This window comes from Anas acuta, chromosome 4 (assembly GCF_963932015.1).
Source record: "Anas acuta chromosome 4, bAnaAcu1.1, whole genome shotgun sequence".
NCBI lineage: Eukaryota > Metazoa > Chordata > Aves > Anseriformes > Anatidae > Anas > Anas acuta.
Window position 1 is genome coordinate 22620276 of NC_088982.1, and position 12224 is coordinate 22632499.

Consider the following 12224-nt stretch of genomic DNA (forward strand, 5'->3'; position numbering starts at 1 on the left):
TCTAACCACTTAGCTTCAGACAGTGTATGTTGTCCCTGTTACGTGAGCACTAAAAATGAGAAAAAATTACCTAGGAAATGTAAATTCTTGTTTTTCAGTACACTGAAAAACACAGCTAACTGTGCTGAACCTACTCTAACACATTTATAAAATTTATACTGCTGACATGTAACTAATTAGAAAATATGAAGCTATAAAGAATTTTAAAGAATCGCTGGTCCTGTAATAACTAACAATGGTGTCATGCCTTCCCTGATAACAGTTCATACAAGATTCTGAAGTTTTCATGGTTCAATTGTCATATAGCAGATATAAAGACATGACCCTTATATTACTGCATCCCATGTGGAAAGCCCAAATGGCGGGGCCTAAAATAGTTTAAAAACGTCTTATACACACACACTTAAAATCTGATAAAATAGATAAGAATTATGAATGTCTTCTAGAATTGTTTTTTTTTTTTTTTTTTTTTGTTACAGTCTAATAAGACTATAAACAATACTGAAGTTCCATTTGCAAAATTAATCTAATCCTCCGAAGTTAAAAAATTACATTCAGCTAAAACTGACATCCTTTCAAGAATTCAGACTATATTAACATGGAGTCAGGATTTTCAGATATTAAATGACAATTCCTATCAATCTTGATTGCAGCCTCTTAGAACCTTCCTGTTTGGAATCTGATATATTGCTTTTTAATTCACAGACTTCTGAGAAATATCCAGCACATTTATGTAGTACGTTCATTGCAGTCTTGGACCTGCCAATATTATAAGTATCCAAAGATTAAATAAAGTTTGGTAGTGATTAAAGTCCTATATTGAAGAAAAACACACTTTACTAGAGAAACAATGAAAATGAAACAGTTCCCACTCCACTATAGACTTCTAATCTTGTGTCATGAGAGACCATAGACCAACATTTAGAAAAATAAAGTGACTTTTTAAGGGAAAACTGCAGCAATATGCATCTTACTCAAACCACCTCTTTGTGTGAACTCTACTCTGGTAGGTTTGTTGTATCTCTCTTTTTTTTTTTTTTTTTGTCTTTAAAGGGATGTCACACGTTTCTCTGATTGTTTCTATGGGAGAAGGACAATGAGTGAAATTTTAATAGTTGTTTCTATATAGAAGAAAACATGGCTTCTAAAGCTCAAGTAAATGCTTTACTGTTATACTCTGAAGACTGTTAATTGTCAAGGTTAATTAATTATGCAAGTGCATAATATTTGCTGCATCCAGTAATTTTATGATTATCATTGTATTCCAAAAACAGCTAACTGCAACAAAAATCTGAAATATTTCTTAATCATGTACAATATCCTGTAAGAGAGCCCACAACCTTTAAATACTAAATTCAGAGGACCAACCTCAACCTTTGTGTAACATTTGCAGCAAGATCAATAGAAACAAAGAATATTTGACCATTTGTATTCAATGCTATGAAAGCTAACATCCTTCTGGATCAGCGTCTTATTATTTTTGGTAAGCATTAAGGAGTAATGGTATACATAAGTATGTCTTATTTGCCTAATGTTTCTTGACAGATTCTCTTTCACCAAGGCTAGAACTTCCTTGCTTTCTTCCTGGTCTCTGGACCCAGGATTCCTGAATGCTAGTCTTGCTAGTAAAGACTGAGGTAAAGAAAGCATTCAGTACTTCATCCATTTCAATGTCCTGGGTAACTACATGTAGCTGCCCCATGGTCTGAACTTTTGGGTAGACCTGTGCGGTGTCAAGAGTTGGACTTGATGATCCTTAAGGGTCCCTTCCAACTCAGGATATTCTATGATTATATGATTCTACAATCCATTACACATTGGAAACTGCCTGTCTCCTACCCACATGTTACTCTACTTTTTCCTCATGAATATATTCAAATATATTTTCCTTTCCTCTATTTTGCTTCACTTTTTGTAAGGCATTTTGTCTTTTAATAAACCAGTTTCTATCCTGTGTTATTTAAGCCACTTTAAATCTAAAATACATGCAAGAATCCAATATTCTTGCCTGATATTTTGAAAATGGGGACCTGGCAACTATTGACTGTAAGTGATTTAGTTTCTGTACAGATACTTTATAGATGTAGATTTTACATCAAGTCATTGCCAGTGTTTGCAGGCATGAAATCTAAATATGCCTGAAAGTGTCTGTCAGACTATCCCCCCACATTTGTTCGAATGCTCAAGAAATACCCTTACCACAGAAAAGAAATTCAGTGTCATTGCATGACCTTGCCACTAGCAGAATGTCTTTGAATGCTTTCCAGTTAAAAACAACCTTGTAAGATAAGTCCCCCACATACACACAGCAGTCTTCTTCATAGATAGCTAGGCATCTGTTTGTGAGCTGAAATACCCTGAAAATGACTGCTAGTAAAAGTGCATTGTAAGACATGATACAAATCAAGCACTTTATTTTTGTCATATCACAAACCGTTTGGAAAGGAAATGGAAATGTTTTTTTTTTATGGATATATATATATATATATCCTACAAGGTACCTGGTAAATCTAGATAAAAATAAATAAATAAATAAATAGGCCAAAACAAACAAACAAAAATAAAAACACACAAATTTCATGCTTTCTTTTTCAGGCCATAAGACAGATATTGTTTGTCAGTTTACAGTTAAATTATTTCAAACTGTTGAATCCATACTTCATCTTGTAAGTTCATAGTGGACATAAGCAGCCATCCTCTTCTCCTGCACAACCACTTTTTTACACTTTAATTCTGTTTATCCTAGTTAAGCAGTCTCTCTTAATGTTGGTTTCAACAATAATGGCAATGCCAGTTTCTAGCTAACAACTTCTAACAGAATCCTGGAATAACCAAGATTCTTAGTCACAGATTCCTCAGGTCTCAAAAAAAATCTTTTTTTAGATTACATAATTTTATTTGATTATATATTCAATTCCTCACTCTGGAGCCACATTAACTAGTCATGATGATAACCACCAAACCAGCACCAACACTATGTAACACACACTGCAGCCTACTACTATAACTACAACACACCACGTATGCAGCCAGACTGCTTGTGGCCTTCTTTTCAGCAAGTACTGGAGACCTCTAACACAGAGTTCACTTAACTAAATAATATATTCTTCCAAAGTGTGTGTAGGTGATCATTTACTGCTCTGTCAAGTGAGTGTCCAAGACCATTAAACCAAATACAAATAAAATTGTTCCTGACTCTAATGTAGCCTCACTTTGATATATCTTGGGGGAAAGAAACAACAACAACAAAACACAGTTTTCTTAATGGTCACAGATGAAATCATTTACTTCATTCATAAGAGAGAAGAAGCAGCATATTTATCAATATAATATAGTGATATAACGAAGCATAGTTGTAAATAAGACAGATACTTAACAAGACTTGAGATTATTAGGTACACTTAATTATTTTCTGTATAGAGGACAGGGTAAGTCAGATGCGTCAGGGACACCCTCCTGTTGAATCATGATATTCAGAATGGACCCCTTGCTTTCTATTTTTCATTAAACCAAAGACAAAGAGGTAAGGAGCCCAGGTGCATCTGAATCCACTCCTAGCCCCAGACTCAGTCAATGGTTTATGTCTAAGGATTATGCGTGCACAATCAAAGACATAAACTTTGAGAAGTTTACAACGTTTAGCAAGTTTAGTCACTTACTGAATACCTGTTGTAGCAAGGAATTTCTCACAAGGAGTAAAGGATCTCTGCAGCAGGAATGACCTTGACCTTGACCTTGAGTAGTGACCGGTTGACCTTGTCACTACTCAAGCACATATCCTCTCATGCAGCCAGCTGCTGTGCAGAAGAGCTTAAAGGACTCTTAGTCTACTCACTATCTATGGTGTAAGATGATATACTGATATCCACATTAGTTTGTTGGATTTTTTTGGCACATGCTCCATTGGCCCTCAGCTGCTGAGCAAGATATCTGTCTGTCAGTTCCTCTGGTATTCAGTTTGAGCCAATATTGTGGGTGCTGTCTGCCTCAGTAAGGCCTTGAATGTACCCAGTAAATGGGTTACTCCCTGCATTAGCAAGGTCTTTGGTGCAACAGCTAGTGTTTTACCAAGGCAATGGTCAAACTGAATGTGAGAACTGGGGGTAAGCACTCCATTACATGAATGCATTAAGACTGTAACATCTATCCAACATCTAATGTTGTATTAAATAAATTGATTTTGTATTCTTGGTGTTGTTGCCATGAAGAGTTTTATGATCGTCTCCAAATGAATCAGCTTTGCTTTAAACTTTCCTCCAATACACATATCACTCACTTCTCTATATATTATTCACATCTTCCATTTATTTCTGTGTAGCCTGTGCATAGTTTATTTCTACAGACGACTAAGGTGCATCAACTACTCTCTGGCTTTTAGAGTTACATATTATTAAATACTGTCTCCTTATACCACCAAATACCCCCACTGTTTAGTGAAGTTACCGATTTCATTTAGATGAAGAAAGCAGATTTTATTTTATTTATTTATTTATTTATTTGCCATCCCATTGCAACAGCGAAGTAGCAGTTCAGAAGTGCAAAATATGGCAAATGTTGCAGTAATCCTCATAGCTAAATCTGCATATAAATGAGGCATTTGCAGAAATTGAACTCAAATACAGTGGAATGCTATTTTTTCTAACTTCCATGCTTAGTAACTGGCAAAGGATATAAGAGGTTACTGTTTTTAAGCCAGAACAATAAAGAGAGCCTTAGAGCCTCTTGCATCATTTCTGCTTTTGACCTCAGTCTCCTATTTCATAAGATCATTGCCAAAATTCAAGCAACATGAGCAGAAACATTTGTTCACAGCAGGAAAACTGAATTTGGGTTGCTCTAAGTAAACAAAATATGGTGAAAAAGAAAGGGCTAAAAACTCATTGCTGTGGGACCCATTTACCATCCATCAATGATTTTTTTTTTACAAACATTTGTGTTCTTTTTTTTTTTAAAGTCAAATTAAAAAAAAATGCTTGAAAATAAATTAGTGGTGAGAAACTAAACAGTACCCTTGGGATTTAAATGAGAGGTGATAGGACATCAGCTGTTCATGTTCTGAGTTTCCCAAACATGGTTATGTTTTTTGGTGTTGTGTTTTTTGTTTTTTGTTTTTTTTCCTGTTTGTTTTTTAGTATTCCTAAAGCATTTCAAGAGCTCAACACAGTTAACTTCAACGAGTTGGAAGCTATTGTTTCACCACACTGTATTTTTCTTGTCACTTACCACAGGGTCAGTATTTTCTGGTTTTGACAAAATGTATAGTGTCCTCTCATTTTCTATGAAAAAGGTAGCATTTCCCTTGCTTTGCTATTGTGTCAAAACACCTCTGGTAGGAAAAAAAGGTAGTGTATGTACAGGTGCAGCATTAGAAAAGATTGCACTGTGCAAGTGTATTTTGAATGTTAATGAATGGTGGGGTTTCTTTTTTTTTTTTTTTTTTTGTCAAGACTTCTATACCAACACTGCTGTTATGCAAATTAGCAACTACAGAATAGAAAAAAAGCCATTCTTGGCTTTGGTTTTGGAATACTTTATGTGGGCCTACATAAAAGAAAAAAGATTTGCCTTCACACAAGCATTTTCAAAGTCTGAGAAGGTTCAAATTTAAACAAAAGATAAAAACAGTGATCACACATTTCAAACGTGTCCTATACAGCTCTCTTCAACAGCCCATAGCTTGCTTCTGCAATATATTAATGGAGACAGGTCACAATGTAAGATACATCTGATGTATATAAGATGTTATTTGATTCTACTTCAGTGTTGATACAAGAGTGATTTGGTTTTGCTAATTATCTCTTACTCCAAAATAGGGTTCGTATTTTTTTCCTAGCTCAGCACTTTCTTCCATCTGTGTGGGAGAAAATAATATGTTACCACTTGCTACAAGAATGCTTTGATATGAGAAAGAACGTGGTGCTGATAAAACATGACTAAGAAGGGATTGTAACAAAGAACAGGCACAATACATAGTGTTACAAAGGAGTATCCTCAGGAGGTCCTAAGATTTTGGCTTCCTATAAACTATCGACAGTTCCTTGCAGTAAATCTGCAGCCTACTTGAAAAAAAAAAAAAAAAAAAAAAGACATTTCTGTGCAAGACTCAAGACTACTGTTCATTACAGGCTACTATTGTGGTTTTGTGGACAGCCTTGGTATGTATTTCTTAACCTATTTAAATACAATCTTTAGTATAAGAATATTTGAGGGTCTAGTCTTTAAATTTTAAAGAGCACCATTCAGAGACTTTCAAAAATTTTCCCAAGCACAGTTGAATTTTATGTTATAATAATGAGGTTTATCATCTCATCTAATACTAGATATCTATAATTTCAGCTCATTATATTAGTCTTTCTTCAGTCAATGATAAGAATAGACACATTTAAGCAGATTTCAGCAGATTAAACCATCAAATAGAGTTAAGCTAAACACAGTACTAGAGGAAATAGACATTAAAACACAACAGCTTGGTAAGGATCCTATATCACCTCAGATTTCCTGGTTTGCCAGTTACAGTTATCAGTATAACAAGCCTTACTAATACCCTGTAAATCCAGCTACCCTCCACTCCTGGCAAGGAGCCAGCTCTACTTCCCTAGAGGAAGAAGAAGAGGAGGAAGGCGAAAAGAAGTATCTGGCTACATCCACTCAAGGTGTGGAGCCATTTCTAGAGAAAACAAAAGGAGAAGGGAGGGGGAGAGGGAAAGAGAAAAAGGAAGGAAGGATGCTAGTTGAACTCCTAAAGTCCAGAGTTGGTCCTCAGACTTCAGTGTTGGTGTCAGACTTCACATCTTGTCACAGAAATTAAGTAGATTTTATTCAGTAAAAGCTACAGCACCAATAATTCCAAACTTAAAACCTCTGCTTTGGGAAAAGGTTTAGTATGATCTGCTAGATGATTAACAAAACTGCATAGCAGAAAATCTGGATTCTGTGCCCAGTTACTCAATTTGCTTCCTGTTTGACCTTGAGAAGATATTTTGTATACCTGTCTTTAACTTCACAATAAGAAAAAGTCTCCCCTCCTTGCTCTCAATGTGAAATAGCATTCAGGAAATCTGTTTTATTCCATTTGTTTGAATATTATATTGGAGCAGTAGCCTTACTGAAAATTTGAAGGAGTTGTGTTCAGTGAACATTTTAAAAGCTTTATTTGTTAGAGTATATTTTGTTCCTTCTAAGCTTAAGTGAGTACAAAATGTTTGCAAATTTGTGTTCCTGAAGTCTCATTAGTAAATATGCTTGCATTTTAACAGACCATAAATCTCCTAGCTGTTAAATTAGCAGGATCCTAGAATTAGACAATAAAATAAAATAAAATAAAAATAATTTCTTTTAAAAAGAATTTACTGTAGACAATAAAATATAGCTTTTATTCCTCTATAGGTGACAAACATAACAAATGTCAGTTTATTAAAAGGTGGCAAAATACTCGTGGAAATCAGATGTTTCTTTGTGTTATCTTCTTACGAAAATCTGCATTTGAAAATAAATAAATAAGTAAATAAATAAAGGGTTTTTCTATATATCATCTTGTATATGTAACAGACATTTTGATCTTCATCTCAAATCCCTATAAACAACAAGAATTATGAAATGCATTAATGAAACAATTCGTCTCATTTCAACAGTGTAGCAACAAACAGTGACAATTTTACTTAGTACTTGGAAAAAAAAAAAAAAGTACTGGTTTATGGAAAACTGTTACAAGACGTTATGGTCACTAAAATCCAAAAGAAAAACAATACATTATTCCACACTCTATGTTATTGAAAAACAGTATTTCAGTATTTGAAGCAGTTTTTCACGGTCAAATTCTAATACATCAAGACATTGTCACTTCATTTTTTTTTTTGTGTACTTTTTTTTTTTTTCCTGCTTCTGATGGGTTTAAGGTGGATACCAGATCATAAAACAGATAATATAATCTCTGAATATATTTTCTCAGTCCAAAATTATATCTGAACTTAGTCGAATAACTCTTGCACCTGGTGTCACATTTACTTCATATATAGAACATATTGGAAAGGTCTAAAAAAGTTAGGTTTTTAAGTAGAATGTTACTTGCAGAAGATTGTGAAGATATTTTGAAGGATTCTTCTTTCATTTGTCCAATCATAACAATCACTGCCATGGAGATATTATTAGCTTACTCTCAAAGAAAGTGTCTCCTGAAACACTGTCAGATTTATAAAGTTTTATCTTTCTCCACAAAGTAAATTAGCACAAAATTAAGTTTGGATCAAGATGTCTAACCCTAAATAACATTTCTGGAAAATCTTACAGCAAAACTTAAAGCAATTTTCTAAATTATATTTCAGTTCAGGAAGCCTTCTTACTAACAGCATTTAGAAACATCAGACAATGTGTAAAATAAGCAAACAACAAAAATAAAATAGGCACATCTTCTTGTCTCATGGTAAAACTTTTGCTTTCCATTGCAAGAAAGCTTTCATTCAAGTTCCTTGTCCAACCAGTAAATTCACATTAAAAACAGAACCAGAAGGACTGTCAAAATACGTGTCTCAAGACCTTGAATTCTATATTGTTTAAGGCATACCATAATATATAACATAGTACTGACACAGGAGGGAGTGGTTCCTGAACAAAATAGTAAGGAAGTTGTAGATGGGGTAGATAAGCTATGGGCCTGGGTTGATGTGAACAAAAAGGACATAGCAATCAACAAAATAGAGCTGAAGTGGAACGACCTCAAGCATAGGCATGTAGAGACAGAAGTGCATGCAAAACAGCTTTATGGAGAAAGCTCTCAAGCCTGAACTGGGAAATCAGTATGCTTGGGTGCCTCTGAAAGATGTACAGTAATGCATATAGCATGGAGTTGGAAGAAAAACGGGAGAAATCAGAAGCATGTGTATTTACAGGATTGTGATTTCACTAGAATCATAAAGACATGGTGGAATAATTCTCATGAGTGCAGTGCTGCAAAGAATGGATTCAGATTTTTCTAGAAAGGACAGGCCAAAAACCAGTTAGACTACGTGCAGGTCTACCTTAGGACAGGAGTCAGCTGAGCATTTATGAATCAAAATTATAAGGCAGACCAGCGTGTGCTGTTGTAGTGGGTATCTGTTCCTAGATTACAAGCTGACCATGAGTCAGCAGTTCACCCTGGTGGCAAAGAAGACCAACAGGCTCCTGGGCTGTAATAGGCAACTCCCTGCCATCAGGCTTAGGGAGGTGATCCTTTCCCTCTGTTCAACACTGGTGAGGCCACATATGGAAAGCTGAGTCCAGTGCTGGGCTCTCCAGAACAAGAGAGACATCAGTATACTGAAGGGAGACCAGTACAAATATGATTTAGGGACTGCAGCATCTCTCCTGTGACAAATGGTTGAGAGAGCTGTGACTGTTCAGCCTGGAGAAAGAATCTGCAGGGGACATCTTATCATTGCATACGAACATCCGATGAGAGAGAATGAAGAAAACTGAGCCACACTCTTCTCAGAAGTGTTCACTGAGAGCACAAAGTTGAAAATAAGAAATTCAATCTGAACACAAGAAAACACTTTTTTTTTTTTTTTTTTTTTTTTTTTTATGCTGAGGGTGGTCAAACACTGGAACAGGTTGCCCAGAGAACTTGCGGAGTCTCCATCTGTGGAGATACTCAAAACTGAACTGGACACAGTCCTATGCAATTTGCAGGGTAGTTGGATCTCCCTTCCAACCCCAACTATTCAGTGACTCCACGAGTAACTCTTCTACAAGGCAATATTTTTAAGGCAGTAGGTGTGTTATAAGTGAGCCATTTGTAATGTAAAGATGATAAACACACATCAGATCTTTTTGTGCTATTATCTCTCTTCATATTCCTTGAACATTTTAAAACTGTACTTAAATACCAAAATTATGATGAATAGGTCAGTCATACGAAAGTAGAAATACCAAATACTGCATTTTCAGCCTCAACAAATCAAAATAATTGGCATCTATTACTAATGTTCATTTTAAAGTAGGAAAAAGATACCAAGGTAAGGACCCATAAGGATAAACTCATTTTTTAGTTGATCTTCACAGTAAATAGATAAATACACTTTAAAATCTAGTATATTCTACTCAACTTGAACAAGCATATATTTCCATTAGACTACTCACATAATGTGAAGATTCCTGAGCATAATAAGGCTGTCATCCCCTAAAATATTCTAAAATAGTAGCAAAATTAACATTATAACTGAGGAATTATAAATTTTTCTCCTTTATAAATTTTTCTCCTTTAACTGTACATCTTTCAATTTATACTTATAAAGAACAGCATTTCAGAGGTAACATTATGAGGTTTAACCTTCATCTCATTAATCTAATGTTGGCCATTGTCAAATATGTAGTTTTCAAACTAGCTACCCCACTGGTCTTTTCTGCTATGGTAATGGTGCATTTGTGTCCTTATATATCCAAAAAAGAGAAATAGCAATGACATGGCAGCACTGCCAAACTCTCCCCTAGGTATGTAGTGATTTTAATTCTACATAGAAACTATGATATTGAGAATTTGTCTTTTCAGATTTCTTGCCAGAATTATATTTTGGTTTCTTAATGATCTTCAGATTCATTTTTCAGATTCAGATTTCATTAAGCTTTTTTTTTTTTTTTTTTTTTTTTTTTTTAATGCTGTATGAATTGTTGACTCTAGGTTTGTACTCAGCCATATCCCTTAGTTTAATTAAGTTTGTTTGTTCATGCTACAAGGACTTTGCAGTGTTCTGAAGCAAGAATGGGTAAAATCAGGGAACATTCACTCAGCTGTTTAGCTGTCAGTCCATCATAACTTGAATATTGATTCTGGGGTGTTGTTGACATTCCCTAGGTGTATGTGTCAAGTTTGTTGACAGAGAGCTCTACACTTAATTGAATGTGATGTCCATATATGAAGTGATGAAGTATGTCAGTGATGTGCTCTTCCTCCCCTTCCTTCTAGCCCTTTCCAATATATTCAATGGCTTGTTATGAAATTCCACACTGTTCTAACAAAGCTGCCTTCATTTTCTTTCTTTAACTTCATAAATTGAAAATCTGGGTCTGATCTCACATCATTTTCACACAGGTATGTCTTCACTGGATTGTGAGACAACAAACAAGTCCTGCCCTTTTAAACACTCATTCACTCCTTTCAAGTGTTTACGTGAGGGATAAAGTTGGAACTAATAGGTAGCAGTTCACATTATAGCTTCAGGCAGTCTTAATAAAAGCTTTGCATGTTCTGCAGTCCACTCACTGTGAAATTAATAGTCTTATGCCACCCTTACTCAACTCATCAATATTAGGCTGACTAAACAAAATGTGTTCGTTGAATCTCAGGTGTCATAAAGCTTATAAGAAATACTTATTTTCCTCCATGTTCCTAAACCACAGATAATCATCTTAGTAACCATGACATACCTTGCCTATTTAAAATACGAGAAAGAAATTAGAAGTCAGGGGATTTCCTATCTTCAGTTATCTTTGATCCTGCAGAGCAACTCACAGGGGTTTTTCTACAGAACATTTTTCTGTCAATTATAGAATCATAGAATATCCTGAGTTGGCTATCTTGACCCCTGTTTGTCTATGTGCACTGTTGTTTTCAATCTTGAAAAGCAAAAAGCAAACAGTACCTCATAAAGCTGTTGGGATAGTCTTGCCATGTAACTAGTCCTTGCCTCATGAAAAATATATACACATATATAAATACATTTACATTTATATATACATATGTAACTGGTTGTCAGATTTCACTTTTGTCTTCCTGCTTAACAGAGTTGTGTCTCAGAGTTCAGAGATTATTTTTTTTTGCTTTTGCAAAAGGAGCTCTTCATGCTAAATTTTTATAAAGCACAAATACATACTTGTAGGCACGTGTAAGAAGAAAATAGTGATGTTGTAACTTCCCATTAAATAATATATAATATCTATCTGGAAATTCAGCAGGCAGGTGCAAGGCATTGGTTAGGATATAAATTCACACCCTTTCACCAGCCAGGAAAATACATTCTTATTCCAACAGACATGTGGTGGAACCAAAGACAAAGGGAACTAACTGACTAACAAGAGTAATGAATGTAAGAGAAGGAAAGAAGAGTTCCCATCAGGCAGAGCAAGGAAATGACCATTGTGTATGTGCTGAATCCACAAGACACTCTACCTTACATGCAGTTGGAGTCTGCTTTCCACAGGGCAGGTACCAACACAAGCCAGGAACATTCATGAGTGGGGGAAATGGAAGA